Source organism: Lepus europaeus, unplaced genomic scaffold (assembly GCF_033115175.1).
Source record: "Lepus europaeus isolate LE1 unplaced genomic scaffold, mLepTim1.pri SCAFFOLD_3_1, whole genome shotgun sequence".
NCBI classification, from domain to species: Eukaryota; Metazoa; Chordata; class Mammalia; order Lagomorpha; family Leporidae; genus Lepus; species Lepus europaeus.
The window spans coordinates 10,931,494-10,950,601 of record NW_026909276.1 but is presented as its reverse complement, the minus strand read 5'-3'; the positions used below and the strand labels follow the sequence as shown (position 1 = coordinate 10,950,601).

The following is a 19,108-nucleotide window of genomic DNA, read 5'->3' as shown; positions in this document are numbered from 1 at the left end:
AAGATTCTCCCTCTCATCTCCCCTCCCCCCTGAAATGATACCTTTCAACATAACAAATAAATCTTTCATAAAAACTTAATGGTGGGCGAGCGGGGCGGGGTGGGGCTGAGCGAGGCGGGCGGGCTCCTGAAGGTTCCAGAGGCTCCGCGTGTGAGAGGCGGGCCGCGCACAGTGGGGTGCACACGCAGGCCGCGGGTTGGTGCAAGGAATGAGCGCGCTCGGGGTGGCATTTCCTGTTCCTGTCGCTCGCGCTGCTGCAGCTTGGGCCTTGGGCCTGCCCCCGCCGGACCATGGCTTCGGCTTTGGAAGAGCTACAGAAGGATCTAGAAGAGGTGAAGGCGTTGCTGGAAAAGACTACCAGAAGAAGAGTCCGTGATGCCCTTACAGGAGAGAAGTCCAAGATTGAGACAGAGATCAGGAACAAGGTGCAACAGAAGTCACAGAGCAAAGCAGAACTTGACAACGAGAAGCCGGCTTCTGTGGTTGCTCCCATCACAGCGGGCTATACAGTGAAGATCAGTAATTACGGATGGGATCACTCAGATAAGTTTGTGAAAATCTACATTACTCTAACTGGAGTTCATCACGTTCCCACGGAGAACGTGCAGGTGCATTTCACAGAGCAGTCATTTGATCTTTTGGTAAAGAACTTAAATGACAAGAATTACTCCATGATCCTGAACAATCTGTTGAAACCTATCTCAGTGGAAGGCAGTTCAAAAAAAGTCAAGACTGACACAGTTCTTATCTTATGTAGAAAAAAAGCAGAGAACACCCGATGGGACTACCTGACTCGGGTTGAAAAAGAATGCAAAGAAAAAGAAAAGCCCTCCTACGACACAGAAACAGACCCTAGTGAAGGACTGATATGAATGTGTGAAGAAGATTTATGAAGATGGAGACGACAACATGAAGCGAACTATCAATAAAGCCTGGGTGGAGTCGAGAGAGAAGCAAGCCAAAGGAGACACGGAATTTTGAGACTGGAGTCCTGTTGGAACTGTGCTGTGGAAGTGCTGACCTTTCCAACAAGGGAGTGTTGCTGAGCTGCATATGTCACTTGACAGATAATACTCACATACCCTTTAAGGAAAGGCAATGAATTCTCCGTTTCTTACTGGAAGATTTATTTAAATAAAATGTGCTTATTAAAAAAAATCTAATGGCCCAGATTTAATTGATAGACATAAGCATAACAAGTGGGCAAACATATAAAAACTTTAAACATATCTTAACTCAAAATTGCCTGGACTTTTTAACTATGAAAACTTATTATTATTACTGGAAGAAAAAATTAATAACTTGGGAGGAGAAATAAAAATGAGCTAACAGAAAGTGAAGCGCAGACCATTTCAATTGTATCAAAATGAATATTAAAATCCCAAAAATGTTATAACAAAGGTCATACCCTCTATCACAGAATTAAATAAGCAGGTCAGGGGAAAAGTGCTGTAGTGCAGTGGATTAAGACTCCAATATGTATGCCTTCATCTATCATTGAGATTCCTGGATAGGGTATGACATATTTTGCTCTCCTGATCAGCTTCCTGCTAATGTAATTTAGAGGCAGAAAATCATGGCCTATCAGTCCCAAAGAGACAAATATCATTTGTTTTCCATGATCGGTGACAACTAACTGAGCACCAAAGGGTAAACCTGTGGAAGTGAAATGGACACTATGAGAAACAGTGACTTGATCAGCTCTTGTGCTGACTGTTGATGTACAATGTAATACTTTATCCTTTTTAGTATTTGTTGTTGTTGTTGTTGTTCTAGTACTAGTGGTTGAACTCTGTAATTAACACACAGTTATTCTTAGGTGTTTAAATCTTAACTGAAAAGTGATCCCAGTTAAATATAAGAATGAGAAAAAGAGAGGGAGGAGATGTACAGTTGGGGACATGCTCAATCGGACTTGCCCCAAATGGTGGAGTTAGAATCCTGCCAGGGGATTCCAATACAATCCCATCAAGGTGGCATGTACCAATGCCATATCACTAGTCCAGGTGATAAATTTCAGTTCACAATTGATCACACTGATAGATGTAAGAGTCAAAGGAATCACACAAACAAGACAAGTGTCTGCTAATAATAACTGATAGAATCAAAAAGGGAGAGAATGATCCAACATGGGAAGCGGGATACATAGCAGACTCATAGAATGGCAGATGTCCTAAATAGCACTCTGGCCTCAGAATCAGCCCTTAAAGCATTTGGATCTGGCTGAAGAGCCTATGAGAGTATTTTAGGCATGGAAAGCCAAGACACTCTAAAAAAAAAAAAAAGAAGGAGACTACCTAAATGAAGGACCTCAATGAGTATGATCCCAGTGGAAAGAACGGGGCCATCAAAGAAGGAGGTACCTTTCTCTGAAGGGAGGAGAGAACTTCCACTTTAACTATGACCCTATCAGAATAAGATCAAAGTCGGTGAACCCTAAAGGCTTCCATAGCCCTGGAAACTCATGACTAGAGCCTAGAGAGATTACTGACGCCATAAACAAGAGTGTTACATTGTTAAATCAATATCAGGAGTCACTGTGTACTTACATCCCATGTGGGATCTGTCCTTAATAGGTTGTCCAATGTGAAGTAATGATATAGCTAGTACTGAAACAGTATTTTTACACTTTGTGTTTCTGTGTGGGTGCAAACTGATGAAATCTTTACTTAGTATATACTGAATCAATCTTCTGTATATAAAGATAATTGAAAATGAAAAAAAAACCTTGGTGTTAAATTGGAAATTACATAGAAAATTAATCAATTTTTTAAAAAAATATCATGTAGGATCTCTGTCATTAATGTGATGTACACTGTTATTTAATGCTATAACTAGTACTCCAACAGTATTTTTTCACTTTGTGTTGCTATGTGAGGGCAAACTGTTGAAATCTTTATATATACTAAACTGATTTTCTGTATATAAAGAGAATTGAAAATGAATCTTGATGTGAATGGAAGGGGAGAGCGAGTGGGAAAGCGGAGGGTTGCGGATGGGAGGGAAGTTATAGGGGGGGAAGCCATTGTAATCTATAAGCTGTACTTTGGAAATTTATATTCATTAAATAAAAGATAAAAAAAAGAAAATGATGGCCTATATAATTGGTTTCCTGCCATCTACATGAACATCTCAGATGGAGCTTCTGGCTGATGGCTTAGGATTTCTCAGCTCCAGTTGCTGGGGAAATTATGTGGGTGAAAAAACATATAGAATTTTACAGCTCCATCTTTCTTTGCCTATAAAATAAATCTTTAAAAATTAAAAAATATGACTACGAAAATATATGCCACACCTGTTCAAAAATAAAAGCTAAATTTAGATCACCAGAAACATCAACAAAATCTGTGAAATGTAACCTATAAAAGGATAATGGCCAAATCTTGCCTTAAATTTTTTCTGAAAATAATGTTCACATAAAGAATGTGGTAAAGTTACAATTTCACAGGGTTGATAACATCACACTGAAAAAGATAACATAGCAGGGTCTGGCATCTAAGTACTGAGGACACACAATCATGGTAGATATATTGTCAAAACAGAAACAAAAAATGGTAGGAGATGCAAATGTAATAAACTATAGATTGTGATCACTGTGAGAAAAATAAGCAATTTGTTAAGCAACAGTAAGGGTCGAGTTATTGATTTAATGGTTCAAGACAGTATCCTCTATGGGCACCAGATAATCCACATCTGATCCAACTCCCTGCTAAGTACCTGGGAAAAGCAGTGGAATATGGCCTAAGGGTTTGGGCCTTTGCCACTCATCTGGGAAACTCAGATAAAACTCCTAGCTTTCAGCTTGGATCAGCCTTGGCTGCTGCAGACAACTGGGTGGTGAACCAGCAGACAGAAGATGGAAAATTCTCTCTCTCTCTCTCTCTGTCTCTCTCTCTCTCTCTCCTCCCTCTCTCCTTCTCCCACTCCCCCCTTTCCTCCTTCCTTATCAATAACTCTAATTTTGAAATAAATAAAACTTTAATAAAAGGAATAAGGGCTAAAAAACCAATGTTGGACAAGGTGATAAAAGTAGTCCATTATAATTGCATTGAAAGGGGAAAATTAATGAAATCTTTCCCAGGAAATATAAATTAAGCATATATAATGGGGTTAAAGATGGCAAACAGGGAGGGAGGTTACTTATTTAGTCCAAGAAAAGATAGTTTAATAAAAGTGGAAATAGTCTAGTCTCAGGGAAAAGTTAGGGGAAAAAATGGCAGAGGAAGCTATTAAAAAATTGGAGGGACACAGTGGACCTATGTGGAGGGTGTGGGCACCCATGGCTTGGGATCCCAGGAGCAGAGAACCTCTGCACCAGCACTGGAAAGTGAGGTGAGATGAGACTGGAGTAGCCCCAGACACTTGAGAAAAAGTGGCATGCAGAGCCTAGTAGGAATGAGGCTTGAAGCCCCATATGGGAAAATACACCAGTCTAACTAGAGGAGAAAAAAAAATAAAAGAGATAGTATGGACACGATTCTCTCTATCCAATCATCTAACAAAGGTATATGAGCTGATAAAGTGGGCCCCATTTTGGACATATGTAACAGCTGTGCCAGCTTGTGTCTGCACAAAACAATCAGCTGATCAGAGAAACCTGACTCTGGTGGGAAGTAATAACAGGAGACTAAGACCTAGTGAATGTGTGGAGCTTCTGAACTTGGACTGTCAAAAAACAAAAACAAACCCAAAAAAAAACAAAAAAAAAACAAAACAAAAAACAAAAAACTGAGGGTAGAACTCATGGTGTGGCTGAGACTGTGAGTAGTGTTCGTGAGAGTTGTCCCAAGCTCGGGCAGCCCTGGCTACCTGGTAAGAGACATTGCAGGGGAATCTGAACTTACACTGAAGACTGCACAGATCCTTTGTGTGGTCCTAGAATAGATGAATATTATACCCACTGGGGCTAGTGCTCAGTCACTGATTGTCATCGACAAGAAGAGCTAAGCTGAGCAGAATTACTTCCCTTCTGATTAAGAGAGACAGAGAGAGAAAAAAATTTTCCACAGCAAAACAGGGGGACTTCAACTACACTTTCTGCAATAGACAGATCAACCAGACAGTAAATCAACAAGGAAACAGCAGATTTAATAGACACCATAGACCAAAAGGATATCTACAGAACTTTTCATCCTATACTTAAAGAATACACATTCTTCTCAACAGTGCATGAGACTTTCTCTAGGATTGACCACATACTAGGCCATAAAGAAAGCCTCAGCAAATTCAAAAGAATTGAAATCATACCATGCATCCTCTCAGACCACAGTGGAATGAAGCCAGAAATTAGCAACTGAGGAATCCCTAGAGCACATGCAAACACATGGAGACTGAACAACATGCTCCTGAATGAACATTGGGTCAGAGAAGAAATCAAAAGAGAGATAAAAAACTTTCTGGAAGCAAATGAAGATAACAACACATGAAAACTTATGGGCTACAGCAAAAGCAGTGTTAAGAGGAAAGTTTATAGCAATAGGTGCATGCATGAAGAAATTGGAAATGCACCACATAAATGAGTTATCAATGCATCTCAAGAATTAGAAAAATTACAGCAAACCAAACCCAAAACTAGGAGAAGAGAAATAATTAAAATTAGAGAAGAAATCACAAATTTGAATCCAAATAAAAATTAACAAAAGATCAGCAAAACAAAGAGCTGATTTAAAAAAATTAACACACCATTAACCCAAATAAACAAAAAGGAGAGAGAAGACACCAATCAATAAAATTAAAGATGAAAAAGGGTATATGGCCAGTGCTGTGGCTTAACAGGCTAATCCTCCACCTAGCAGTGCTGGCACACTGAGTTCTAGTCCCGGTCAGGGCGCCAGATTCTGTCCCAGTTGCCCCTCTTCCAGGCCAGCTCTCTGCTATGGCCCAGGAGTACAGTGGAGGATGGCCCAAGTGCTTGGGACCTGCACACCATGGGAGACCAGGAGAAGCACCTGGCTCCTGCCTTCGGATCAGCATGGTGTGCTGGCCGCGGCGGCCATTGGAGGGTGAACCAATGGCAAAGGAAGACCTTTCTCTCTGTCTCTCTCTCTCACTGTCCACTCTACCTGTAAAAAAAGAAAGAAAAAAAAGAAAAAGGGTATATAACAACAGACACCACAGAAATAAAAAGAGGTATCAGAAGTTACTACAAAGACTTGTATGCCAACTAACTGGGAAATCTATCAGAAATGGATAGATTCCTGGACACATACAACTTACCTAAATTCAACAATGAAGACAGAGAAAACCTAAACAGACCCATTAACCAAGTCAGAACCTCCCAACAAAGAAAAGCCCAGGACTGCATGGATTCACTGCTGAATTTTACCAGACATTTAAAGAATAACTAATACCAACTTTTCTCAAACTATTCAAAACAATTGAAAGAGAAGGGATCCTCTCAAATTCTTTCTATGAAGCCAGCATCACATTAATTTCTAAACCAGAAAAAGATGGAGGAGAAAAAGAATTAGAAATCAATTTACCTAATGAACATAGACAAAAAGATCCTCAATAAAATTCTGGCCAATAGAATTCAACACCACATCAGAAAGGTCATCCACCCAGACCAAGTGGGATTTACCCCTCTTAGGCAGGGGTGGTTCAACATTCACAAATCAATCCATGTGATACACCACATTAACAAAATGCAGAGGATTGGCCAGCGCTGAAGCTCAATAGGGTAATCCTCCGCCTGCAGCACTGGCACACCAGGTTCTATGCCTGGTTGCTCCTCTTCCAGTCCAGCTCTCTGCTGTGGCCTGGGAGTGCAGTGTAGGATGGCCCAAGTGCTTGGGCACTGCACCCACATGGGAGACCAGGAGAAGCACCTGGCTCCTGGCTTTGGATCAGTGTGGTGTGCCAGCTGCAGCATGCCAGCCACAGTGGCCATTGGAGGGTGAACCAATGGAAAAGGAAGACCTTTCTCTTTGTCTCTCTCACTGTCCACTCTGCCTGTCAAAAAAAATTTTTAAAAATATAAAAAAATGCAGAGGATAAACCATATGATTATCTCAATAGATGCAAAGAAAGCATTTGATAAAATACAACACCCTTTCATGATGAAAACCCTAAGCAAATTCAGTTTTTAAGGAACATTCATCAACACAATCAAGGTGATTTATGGCAAACCCATGGCCAGCATTATATTGAGTGGGGAAAAGTTGGAAGCATTTCCACTGAGATCCAGTACCAGAAAGGGATGCCCACTCTCACCATTGCTATCAATATAGTCCTGGAAGTCTTAGCCAGAGCCATTGGGCAAGAAAAAGAAATTAAAGTTATACAAATTAGGAAGGAGGAAGTCAAACTATCCCTTTTGCAGATGATATGATTCTTCATATTGTAACATATAGAAGAGTTTGCCAAATTAGTAAGACATAAAATCAATGCACAAAAATCAACAACCTTTGTATACACAGACAATGCCACAGCTGAAAAGAAACTTCTAAGATCAATCCCATTCAGAATAGCTATAAAAAAATCAAATATCTTGGAATGAACTTAACCAAGGATGTTAAAGACCTCTATAATTAGACTTATAAAACTTTAAAAAAGAAAAAGAAGGAAATAAAAAAACTGGAAAAATCTTCCATGTTTATGGATTGGAAGAATCAATATCATTGAAATGTCCATTCTCCCAAAAGCACTTTGTAATTTCAATGTGATACCAATCAAAATGCCAAAGACATTTTTCTCAGATCTGGAAAAAAATGACAGTGAAATTCATATGGAGGCACAGGAGACCTCCAATAACTAAAGAAATCTTGTACAACCAATAGAGCAGGACGCATCACAATGCCAGATTTCAAGACATACCACAGGGTAGTTATAATCAAAACTGCATGATACTGGTACAGAAACAAAAGGGTAGACCAGTGGAACAGAATGGAAACACCAGAAATCAATCAAAACATCTAGAACCAACTTATCATTGATCCAGGATCTAAAGCAATTCCTGGAGAAAGAAAAATTTTCTCAGCCAGTGGTGCTGGGAAATCTGGATTTCAACATGCAGAATTATGAAACAAGACTCCTAACTTACATCTTACACAAAAATCCACTCAATATGGATTAAAGATCCAAATCTATGACCCAGCACCATCAAATTATTAGAGAATACAGAAGAAACTCTTCAAGATATAGGCACAGGCAAAGACTTATTTAAAAACATCCCAGGGCTGGTGCTGTGGCTCAATAGGCTAACCCTCTGCCTGCAGCGCTGGCACCCCAGGTTCTAGTCCCAGTCAGTGTGCTGGATTCTGTCCCGGTTGCTCCTCTTCCAGTCCAGCTCTCTGCTGTGGCCCGGGAGTGCAGTGGAGGATAGCCCAAGTGCTTGGGCCTTGCACCTGCATGGGAGACCAGGAGAAGCACCTAGCTCCTGCCTTCAGATCAGCACGGTGTGCCGGCCACAGTGCGCCAGCCGCAGCAGCCATTGAGGGGTGAACCAACAGAAAAGGAAGACCTTTCTCTCTGTCTCTGTCTCTCTCACTGTCCACTCTGCCTGTCAAAAAATGAATCTTGATACAAATGGAAGGGGAAAGGGAGCGGGAGAGGGGAGGGTTGCGGGTGGGAGGGAAGTTATGGGAGGGGGAAGCCATTGTAATCCATAAGCTGTACACTGGAAATTTATATTCATTAAATAAAAGTTAAAAAAAATATATCCCAGAGGCACAAGCAGTCAAAGACAAAATTAACAATTGGCATTACATCAAATTAAGAAGTTTCTGTACTGTAAAAGAAACAGTGAGGAAAGTGAAGAGGCAAACAACAGAAAGGGGAAAAATATTAGCAAATTATGCAACTGATAAAGGATTAATAACCAGAATCTAAAGGGCAAGCACCATGGCTCACTAGGTTAATCCTCTGCCTATGGTGCTGGCATACCATATGGGTGCCCAGTTCTAGTCCCAGTTGCTCCTCTTCTAGTCCAACAGTGCTGTGGCCCAGGAAGGCATTTGAGAATGGCCCAAGTGCTTGGGCCCCTGCACCTGCATGGGAGACCAGGAATAAGTACCTGGCTCCTGGCTTTGGATCGGTGTAGCTCTGGCCATAGCAGCCATTTGGGGGCTGAACCAACAGAAAGAAGAACTTTCTCTCTGTCTCTCTGTCTCTCTCACTGTCTAACTCTATCTGTCAAATAAATAAATAAATAAATAATAACCAGAATCTACAAAGTTATCAAGAAAATTTGAGACAACAAAAGAAACAACCCACTTAAGAGATGGGCCAAAGACCTAAATAGACATTTTTTTCAAAAGAGGAAATCCAAATGGGCAACAGACAAATGAAAAAATTTTCAGGGTCACTAGCCATTAGTGAAATGCAAATCAAAACCATAAGTTTCACCTCACCCCGGTTCAAATGGCTTACATGCAGAAATCAACTAACAACAGGTGCTGGTAAGGATGTGGGGGAAAAGGCACATTAATACACTGTTGGTGGGATTGAAAACTGGCAAAGCCACTGTGGAATACAGTTTGGAGATTCCTCACAAACCTGAATTTAGAACTACCACACAACACGCCATCCCACATTTTGGAATTTACCTAAGGGAAATTAAATTGGCAAATAAAAGAAATGTCTGCACCTCAATGTTTATTGCAGCTCAATTCACAATAGCTAAGACCTGGAATCAACCTAAATGTCCATCAACAGAAGATTGGATAAAGAAATAATGGGATGTATACTCTATAGAATATTACACAGTGGAAAAAATGAAATCCGATCATTTGCAACAAAATGGAGGAATCTGGAAAGCATCATGCTGAATTAAGCCAGTCCCAAAGGGACAGATATCATGTCCTCTCCCTTATGTGTGACAACTAACTGAGCACCTAAAAGGAAAGCTGTAGAAGTGAAACTGATACTATGAGAAACAACGATTGTATCATCCCTTGTTTTGACTGTCGAGGAACAGGTTACTCTTTATTCTTTTTAGTATTTTCTTTTTCTAATTATTACCATTGGCTGAACTCTTTAATTAATACACAATTATTCTTAGGTGGTTAAAGTTAATTGAAAATTGATAGCTGTTAAAAAAATAGAGTGGGGGCCGGTGCCGTGGCTCAATAGGCTAATCTTCCACCTATGGTGCCAGCACCCTGGGTTCTAGTCCCAGTTGAGGTGCCGGATTCTGTCCCAGTTGCTCATCTTCCAGTCCAGCTCTCTGCTGTGGCCCAGGATTGCAGTGGAGGATGGCCCAAGTGCTTGGGCCCTGCACCTGCATGGGAGACCAGGAGGAAGCACCTGGCTCCTGGCTTCAGATCAGTGTGGTGCACCAGCCTCAGCATGCCGGCTGCAGAGGGAGGTGAACCAGTGGACATTGGGGGTGAACCAATGGAAATGGAAGACCTTTCTTTCTGTCTCTCTCTCTCTCTCTCATTGTCCACTCTGCCTGTTAAAAAATGATAAAATAAATTAAAAAATAGAGTGGGAATAAGAGAGGGAGAAGTTGTACAACTTGGTACATGCTCACTTACCCCTAATTAGAGCTAAAGGCATGCCATGGGACTCCAAATCCCATTAAGTTGGAAGATACCAATGCAGTGTTACTAGTGAAAGTGATCAATTTAAGTTTATAATTGATAATAGAGAAAGTAATAAGTGTCAAAGGGAACCCATAGATAAGACCAGTGTCTGTGATAAAATTAAAAGGGAGAGAATGACCCAACATGGGATGTGGAATACACAGCAGACTCATATCATTGCAAATGCCCTAAACAGCACTCTGGCCTCAGAATCAGCCCTTAAGGCATTCAAATCTGTCTAAAAAGCCCATGATAGTTTTTCAGGCATGGAAAGCCAAGACACTGTGGCAAAAAAAAAAAAAGACCTATATAGAAGATCTCTGTGAGTGAGATCCCAGCAGAGAGAACAGGCCATCAAAGAAACAGGCATCTTTCTCCAAAGGGAAGGGAGAACTTCCACTTTGATTATGGTCTTACCTAAATAAGGTCAGAATTTGAACTCAAGAGGCTTCCATATCTTTGGCAGCTCATGACAAGAGGCTCTTGTGATTACTGACATCATAAATAAGAGTGGCAATTGTTAAATCAACAACGAGAGCCACTGTGCACTTACTCCCTATGTAGGATCTCTGTTTTTAATGGTTTATACTATGCAAATTAATGGTAAAACTAGTATTCAAATAGTGCTTTATACTATTGAGGTGGATTGAGGAAGGGAGAAAAGTGTGATCATATTTCTTGAATTGTATCTATAAACCACATGAAAACTTCTCTCTATAGTAATAAAAATTTAAAATGAAACAAAATTCATTTGTCATTACTCTGAGAGGAAAATTGAAACAGTAATTGCTCAAGAAGGAGATATGAGATGATACAACAAAGTAGACCAATACAAGTACATTGAAAAAAGGAAATAAAAATATTTTGGCAAATATAACTCTAAGATCATATAACTTACCACAATAACTTGATTTTATAACCACAACTATTCTAAAGAAAATATTCATTTAGAATTATTCTATTGAAACTTTCAAAATTGAAGATAAGAATCTCGAAAATCAGAAATGGTAAACATTCGCTAACCACAAGAATGAATTATCAGAATTTTCAGATGAATCTAGGCTGTCTCTGAAAATGTGTGTTCATGATGATTGCCAGCAAGAACTGTAGTATTTGGATGGAATTGATAATTTCATAAAGAAAAGGCCAACCATGATGACCATGCATTCACAGTACTAGGACTGGCTTACAATATCAAGTTAAAGAGATATATAGGTGTAAGCAATGAACTCAAATGCAAAAGCAAATAAATAGGATGTTGTGAAATAAAGTATATTATGATTAGTATGAAAAAATGAATAGTTTTTAGTAGCAATGAAATTTAGTAGAATGAAGAAAAAGACACTTTTGAAAACTAGACTATTGAGGCTGGCATTGTGACTTAATGGATAGAGTCACTGTCCACAGTGCTGGCATCCCAAATGGGTACCAATTCAAGTCCTGGTTGCTCCTCTTCTGATCTAGCTTCCCCTACTGGGAAAACACTAGCTGATGGACCAATTCCTTGGCCCTTGTATCCATGTGGATGACATGGAAAAGTTCTCTGGGCTGTGGATTCAACCTGGCTTGGCCATAGCCATGGCCGGCATTTGAGGAGTGAACCAGGATGGAAGATCTTTCTCTTTCTGTTTTTTTATTATTTTATTTATTTATTTGACAGGTAGAGTTACAGACAGTGAGAGAGAGAGAAACAGAGAGAAAGGTCTTCCTTCCGTTGAAACACTCCCCAAATGGTCACAATGGCTGGAGCTGTGACAATCCAAAGCCAGGAGCCAGGAGCTTCCTCCTGGTCTCCCATGCGGGTGCTGGGGCCCAGGAACCTGGGCCATCCTTCACTGCTATCCCAGGCCACAGCAGAGAGCTGGACAGGAAGAGGAATGGAGAGGACTAGAACTGGTGCCTATATGGGATGCCAGCACAGCAGGTGGAGGATTAACCTACTGCACCACTGCACTGGGCCCATATCTTTTTCTTTCTTCTCTCTCTCCCTCTCTCTCTCTTTCTCTCTCTCACTCTTACTCTCACTATCTGTCTCCCTCTCACCCTGTATCTCTGCCTTTCAAATAAATAAAATATTTTTAAAAGTATACCATTATAGTTAATATAAAAAGAAAAAATAAATAAAAGCTTTTTTTAGGAATGGTTAATCAAAGAAAAAAGCACCTGCTAAAATAAAAACACCAGTACCAACCAACACGGAAAATGGGATACACAGCAGACTAATAGAATAGCAGATGTCCTAAACAGCACTCTGGCCTCAGAATCAGCCATCAAGGCATTCGGATCCAGCTAAAAAGCCCATGAGAGTTTCACAGGCATGGAAAGCCAAGACATTCGGGTAAAAAAAATGACCTAAATGAAAGATCTCTGTGAGATCCCAGCAGAAAAAATGGACCATCAAAGAAGGACATACCTTTCTCTGAAGGGAGGAGAGAACCTCCACTTTGACTATAGCCTTGTCTAAATGAGATCAGAGTTAGCAAACTCAAAAGGCTTCCATAGCCTTGGAAACTCATGAAAAAAGCCTCAGGTAATTACTGATGCCATAAACAAGAGTATAAATTCATAAATCAACAACAGGAGTCACTGTGCACTTACTCCTCATGTAGGATCTTGGTCCTTAATGTGCTGTACTATGTGAATTAACAATATAGCTAGTACTCAAATAGTACTTTACACTTTGTGTTTCTGCGTGGGTGCAAACTGTTGAAATATTAACTTAGTATATACTAAATTGATCTTCAGCAGGATCAGGAGATGGGATGGTTGCAGGTGGGAGGGAGGTTATGAGGGGAAAAGGCCACTGTAATCCAATGACTGTACTTTGGCAATTTATATTTATTACATAAAGGTTAAAAAATAAAAATAAAAATACCAGTAAAATATCTGTATTTGGATCTAACCTACTGAGATTTCAAAAACAAAACAAAACAAAACAAAACAACAACAACAACAAAAAACTTGAAAGTGATGGAACGGTTCCATAATGATTCACAATTACCATGAAATCTGATGTCTTGAAGTGGGTAATGATCAGATTTTCCTAAAATGGCTCTGAAAAACTGTACATAAAAGTTCCCAGAACAGAGGGGGCAGAGCCAAGATGGCGGATAGTGAGGAAGTGCGACGACAGTCTGGGAAAATTTAGTTTCATAAAAGTGGAATTACTGTAGCCTCAGGAAAAGACTCAAGAAAAAAACTGCAGAGGAATGTGGATGTGACACAGAGGACCTACAGGGAGCCCACCACGTAGAAGCCCCGCTGTGGGAGCTGAACTGCAGAATCTCGCCAGCGCGGGAACCAGAGGTAGGACAAAAGCCTCAGAAACCTGAGACATTGGTGGGGAAAGGCAGAGGCCTCTCTCTCCACTTGAGCAAAACAAAGTGCAGGCACCAATTTACATATATAAAGTGGCAACAAGACACAAACTCAGTAACTTTGGGTCTATGGTGAAATTGAGAACACATCGAGGGCTGCATAAACTCTTTGTGTGGTCCCAGGGGTAGATCAAATGAATACTCACAGAGGTCAGATTTCAACTACCCTCAATTCCACTCAGCTGTGCGGAATTACTTCCCAACAAAGTCAAAAAAAAAAGAGAGAGAGAAAGATCCAGCAAGGAGCAAGGGAGAGAACAATCTGGGAGACTCACTTTTTGCAGAGCAAGGAAGACACTATGATGCCCCCAAATGAACAAGGCACACCAATGCAAGATTATGAAGATGAAGAGATAGAGGAAATGCAAGAAGCAGATCTCAAAAAATTGATAAGAACATTAAGAAGTTCTCAAAAACAAATTCTTGAACTACAGAAATCCTTAATGGACAAGATAGAAAATCTCTCTCGTGAAAGTGAAATATTAAGGAGGAATCAAAATGAAATGAAACAACTAGTAGAACATGAAACTGTGATAGTGACAAGAAACCATAATGAAATGAAGAATTCAATAGATCAAATGACAAACACATTAGAGAGCCTTAAAAACAGAATGGGTGAAGCAGAAGAGAGAATATCGGAATTAGAAGACAGAGAACAGGAAAGGAAACAGTGAAACCAAATAAAAGAAGAAGAAATCAGAAATCTAAAAAATACTGTCAGGAATCTACAGGATACTCTTAAAAAAACCAACATTCGGGATCTAGGAGTTCCTGAAGGCATGGAGAGGGAGAAAGGATTAGAAGGCCTTTTCAGTGAGATACTTGCAGAGAACTTCCCAGGCTAGGAGAAGGACAGAGACATCCTAGTACAGGAAGCTCATAGAATCCCTAATAAACGTGACCAAAAGAGATCCTCACCATGACACATCATAATTAAACTCACCACAGTGAAACATAAAGGAAAGATCCTAAAATGTGCACGAGAGAAACGCCAGATTACTCTCAGAGGATCTCCAATTAGACTCACAGCTGACTTCTCATCAAAAACCCTACAAGCTAAAAGGGATTGGCGAGATATAGCTCAGGTACTAAGAGAGAAAAACTGCCAGCCCAGAATACTATATCCTGCAAAGCTTTCATTTGTGAATGAAGGTGAAATAAAGACCTTTCACAGCAAACAGAAATTGAAAGAATTTGTCACCACTCGTCCAGCCCTGCAAAAGATGCTTAAAGATGTGTTACATACAGAAACACAGAAACACGGTCACCAATATGAAAGAAGGTAAAGGAAGGAAACCTCGCAGCAAAAGATCACAGGAGTCTCAAACCATATATTAGAAAAAATCTTTGGCAAATGACAGGGCAAAGTTACTCCTTCTCAATAGTCACATTGAATGTTAATGGCTTGAACTGTCCAGTTAAAAGACAACGATTGGCTGATTGGGTTAAGGAACAAAACCCATCTTTTTGCAGCTTAAAAGAAACTCATCTTTCTAACAATGATGCAATCAGACTGAAAGTGAAAGGCTAAAAAAAGATATACCATGCCAACAGAAATGAAAAAAGAGCGGACGTAGCCATCTTAATATCGGACAACATAAACTTTACCACAAAAACTGTTAAGATAGACAAAGAGGGGCACTATTTAATGATTAAGGGATCCATTCAACAGGAAGATATAGCGATTATCAGTGTATATGCACCTAATTACAGGGCACCAGTTCATTTAAAAACTTGTTAAGGGAATTAAAGGGAGACTTAGACCCCAATACACTAGTACTGCAGGACTTCAACACTCCACTCTCAGAGATAGATCAACAGGACAGAAGACCAACAAGGAGACAGTAGATTTAAATGACACTATAGCCCAAATGGATCTAACAGATAGCTACAGAACATTTCACCCTACATTTAAGGACTTTACATTCTTCTCAGCAGTACATGGAACCTTCTCTAGGATTGACCACATATTAGGCCATAAAGCAAGTATCAGCAAATTCAAAAGAATTAGAATCATACCATGCAGCTTCTCAGACCAAAAAGGAATGAAGTTGGAAATTAGCAACTTGGGAATCCCTAGAGCACGTGCAAACACATGGAGATTGAACAACATGCTCCTGAATGAACAATGGGTCATAGAAATTAAAAGAGAAATCAAAAATTTTCTGGAAGTAAATGAGGATAACAGAACATCATACCAAAACCTATGGGATACAGCAAAAGCAGTGTTAAGAGGAAAGTTTATATCAATAGGTGCCTACATCAAGACATTGGAAAGGCACCAAATAGATGAGCTTTCAAGTCATCTCAAGGATCTAGAAAATCTGCAGCAAACCAAACCCAAACCCAGTAGGAGAAGAGAAATAATTAAAATCAAAGAAGAAATCAACAGGATTGAATCCAAAAAAAACATTACAAAAATTCAGCCAAACGAGGAGCTGTTTTTTGAAAAAATCAACAAAATTGACACCCAATTGGCTCAACTAACTAAAAAAAGAAGAGAAAAGACCCAAATCAATAGGATCAAAGATGAAAAAGGAAATGTAACAACAGACACCACAGAAATAAAAAGAATCATTTGAAATTACTACAAGTACTTGCATGCCAGCAAACAGGGAAATCTATCAGAAATGCACAGATTCCTGGACAGATAACACCTACCTAAATTGATCCAGGAAGACATAGAAAACCTAAACAGACCCATAACTGACACAGAAATTGAAACAGTAATAAAGGCCCTCCCAACAAAGAAAAGCCCAGGACCAGATGGATTCACTCTTGAGTTCTACCAGACATTTAGAGAAGAACTAACTCCAAGTCTCCTCAAACTATTCAAAACAATCGAAAAAGAGGGAATCCTCTCAAATTCTTTCTATGAAGCCAGCATCACCTTAATTCCTAAGCCGGAAAAAGATGCAGCATTGAAAGAGAATTACAGACCAATATCCCTGATGAACACAGATGCAAAAATACTCAATACAATTCTGGCCAATAGAATACAACATCACATTAGAAAGATCATCCACCCAGACCAAGTGGGATTTATCCCTGGTATGCAGGGATGGTTCAACGTTCGCAAAACAATCAATGTGATATACTACATTAACAGACTGCAGAAGAAAAACCATATGATTCTGTCAATAGACGCAGAGAAAGCATTTGATAAATACAACATCCTTTCATGATGAAAACTCTAAGCAAACTGGGTATGGAAGGAACATTCCTCAATACAATCAAAGCAATATATGAAAAACCCACGGCCAACATCCTATTGAATGGGGAAAAGTTGGAAGCATTTCCACTGAGATCTGGTACCAGACAGGGATGTCCACTCTCACTACTGCTATTCAATATAGTTCTGGAAGTCTTAGCTAGAACTATTAGGCAAGAAAAAGAAATTAAAGGGATACAAATTGGGAAGGAAGAACTCAAACTATCCCTCTTTGCAGATGATATGATTCTTTATTTAGGGGACACAAAGAACTCTACTAAGAGACTACTGGAACTCATTGAAGAGTTTGGCAAAGTAGCAGGATATAAAATCAATGCACAAAAATCAACAGCCTTTTTATACACAGGCAATGCCACGGCTAAGGAAAAACTTCTAAGATAAATCCCATTCACAATAGCTACAAAAACAATCAAATACCTTGGAATAAACTTAACCAAGGACGTTAAAGATCTCTACGATGAAAAGTACAAAAGTACAAAACCTTAGAGAAAGAAATAGAAGAGGATACCAAAAGAGGGAGAAATCTTCCATGCTCATGGATTGGAAGAATCAATATCATCAAAATGTCTATTCTCCCAAAAGCAATTTATACATTCAATGCAATACCAATCAAGATACCGAAGACCTTCTCTCAGATCTGGAAAAAAAAATGATGCTGAAATTCATAGGGAGACAAAGAACACCTCGAATAGCCAAAGCAATCTTGTACAACAAAAACAAAGCCAGAGGCATCACAATACCAGATTTCAGGACATACTGCAGGGCAGTTGTTCTCAAAACAACATGGTACTGGTACAGAAACAGATGGATAGACCAATGGAACAGAATAGAAACACCAGAAATCAATCCAAACATCTACAGCCAACTTATATTTGATCAAAGATCCAAAACTAATCCCTGGAATAATGACAGCCTATTCAATAAATGGTGCTGGGAAAATTGGATTTCCATGTGCAGAAGCTTGAAGCAAGACCACTACCTTTCACCTTACACAAAAATTCACTCAACATGGATTAAAGACTTAAATCTATGACCTGAAACCATCAAATTATTAGAGAGCATTGGAGAAACCCTGCAAGATATAGGCACAGGCAAAGACTTCTTGGAAAAGACCCCAGGAGCACAGGCAGTCAAGACCAAAATTAACATTCGGGGTTGCATCAAATTGAGAAGTTTCTGTACTTCAAAAGAAGCAGTCAGGAAAGTGAAGAGGCAACCGACAGAATGGGAAAAAATATTTACAAACTATGCTACAGATAAAGGGTTGAGAACCAGAATCTACAAAGAAATCAAGAAAATCCACAACAACAAAAGAAACAACCCACTTAAGAGATGGGCCAAGGACCTCAATAGACATTTTTCGAAAGAGGAAATCCAAATGGCCAACAGACACATGAAAAAATGTTCAAGATCACTAGCAATCAGAGAAATGCAAATCAAAACCACAATGAGGTTTCACCTCACCCCGGTGAGAATGGCTCACATTCAGAAATCTACCAACAATAGATGCTGGAGAGGATGTGGGGAAAAAGGGATGCTAACCCACTGTTGGTGGGAATGCAACCTGGTTAAGCCACTATGGAAGTCAATCTGGAGATTCCTCAGAAACCTGAACATAACCCACCATACAACCCAGCCATCCCACTCCTTGGAATTTACCCAAAGGAAATTAAATTGGCAAACAAAAAAGCCATCTGCACATTAATGTTTATTGCAGCTCAATTCACAATAGCTAAGACCTGGAACCAACCCAAATGCCCATCAACAGTAGACTGGATAAATTATGGGACATGTATTCCATAGAACACTATACAGCAGTAAGAAACAATGAAACCCAGTCCTTTGCAACAAAATGGAGGAATCTGGAAAACATCATGCTGAGTGAATTAAGCCAGTCCCAAAGAGACAAATATCATTTGTTTTCCCTGATCGGCGACAACTGAGCACCAAAGGGGAAACCTCTGGAAGTGAAA

At 39.7% G+C, this 19,108-nt stretch overlaps 1 pseudogene; it reads left to right on the top strand.

Moving 5' to 3' along the window:
- The first annotated feature begins 237 nt into the window (after nucleotides 1-237).
- On the top strand, nucleotides 238-1,143 carry LOC133755265 (calcyclin-binding protein-like; annotated as a pseudogene).
- The last annotated feature ends 17,965 nt before the right edge of the window (nucleotides 1,144-19,108 follow it).